Here is a 1,750-nt window from a genome sequence, read left to right on the forward strand (position 1 = left end):
ATAATAGAACAGTACAAATAATGGAATAATAGTGTAATATATAAAATTGTTGGTCATTGTCTCGTATTTACGTGCGTAGTTGATAGTAACTGCAATCTGATCTACCAAAATCGCCCTTAGCGGTCTCATTAAGCAAACCAAGGGTTGACCCTTTACGGCTTAATGAAATATTTTTTAATATAATCAGTGTGGAGTAATATTGATAGAAATGAGCTCTTACGGCTAGTAATATATAATAAATGTGAAACTCCAATAGCCGTAAACAGTTTACCTTTCTAAACAAGTAAAAATGAAATTAGTTGGCTAGCGCCACAAGTCAAGAAGGGGGAAAAGGTAAAAAAAGGAGAGGATAAGAAAGGTGAATACGAATACGCGTATTTCCCGTGATTACCCTTCATTACGCTGAAGAGGGCTACTTTGTGGCATCCTCTCCTTTTTTCTAACTTTTACCCCTTCTTGACTTGTGGCGCTAGCCAACTAATTTCATTTTTACTTGTTTAGAAAGGTAAACTGTTTACGGTTATTGGAGTTTCACATTTATTATGTAGTGTAGAGTAAGTTAAGGTTAAATGATGTATTACTGTGTTAATTACTATTAAATAAATATGCAAACCAATATGAATCAAGGTGTCGGTGGTGTAATGGTCAGCATAGTTGCCTTCCAAGCAGTTGATCCGGGTTCGATTCCCGGCCGACGCATTTTTTTTCATCAATTTTCTTTAACGTTTGGCATAATACTATGCTTTTATCACTTTCAATCACATTCATGTAGTTAATGCTGTCAGTTCTATTTGGCGTTGAGTGGGAAATAAGTCCATGTGATTACAAAGGTTCTTTTCGGCATATTGAAAAATCTGTAAGCATACAAGTTCACATCGATCAATTTTATCCTGTCATGCGTTCTAAGAGAAGAAATATAGAAATATTACTCTTTGAGACTTGTCAGTAATAAAATATTTTTAATGCATTTACAAATGAATTCCTTTAAATACATGCACGGAATTGTAACATTAGTGGCCTCAGGCAATGCAAACTGTCGATCCAAATGTATTTTGGCTATGGATTCTCTATACCTGAATATAATGTTTGAGAAATACATTTATAATATATTTTTGATTAGGGCGTCAGCTTACAAAAGCTCTTGACAGGGCGAGACAATATTTAGAGAACCTACTAAATTAGATGCCGGGCATCCTAGTGGTAAGATTCCATCACTCACCGAAGGGACCTGTATTCAAGTCCTAGTGATAGCTCAGATCAGACTATGTGTTTTTGGGTTACGAAACAACGGCGCAGGTGGCGAAAGGAAAAGAATTGGCCTCTTCTAATCCTTATGTGCGAATTTCACTCGTCGTCTAATTCAGGTCGATGACGACTCTATTCTCGTCTACCCAGACAAACATCGGGTTGACTGCTGTTGTTTTTTTAATATTTCTGGAGATTACCACAAAAATATCCCCTGCCTCCTTAATTAGTTCAATAGTTTCAGCCTCAACTTTGTGGAAGTTCATTTTAATAAATGAAAAAGAAACACTTTGTTCCAATCCACCACTTTATTACAGGTACGACTAGTTTCGACGCTACGGCGTCATCCTAAGGTACCTGAGGATGACGCCGTAGCGTCGAAACTAGTCGTACCTGTAATAAAGTGGTGGATTGGAACAAAGTGTTTCTTTTTCATTTATATCCCCTGCCGTTGAAAAATAGAGCATGTTTTTACGAACTTTTACAACTGCCTTTTCAATATTCC

The 1,750-nt window shown here is 36.6% G+C and overlaps 1 non-coding gene across 1 annotated transcript; it reads left to right on the forward strand.

Annotated features, from left to right (window-relative positions):
• Positions 1-627: 627 nt before the first annotated feature.
• On the forward strand, positions 628-699 carry TRNAG-UCC (transfer RNA glycine (anticodon UCC)). Its single transcript has one exon. It is a non-coding gene; the product is annotated as a tRNA-Gly (tRNA).
• The last annotated feature ends 1,051 nt before the right edge of the window (positions 700-1,750 follow it).

This window comes from Hetaerina americana, unplaced genomic scaffold (assembly GCF_022747635.1).
Source record: "Hetaerina americana unplaced genomic scaffold, ioHetAmer1.1.p SCAF_7, whole genome shotgun sequence".
Taxonomy (NCBI): domain Eukaryota; kingdom Metazoa; phylum Arthropoda; class Insecta; order Odonata; family Calopterygidae; genus Hetaerina; species Hetaerina americana.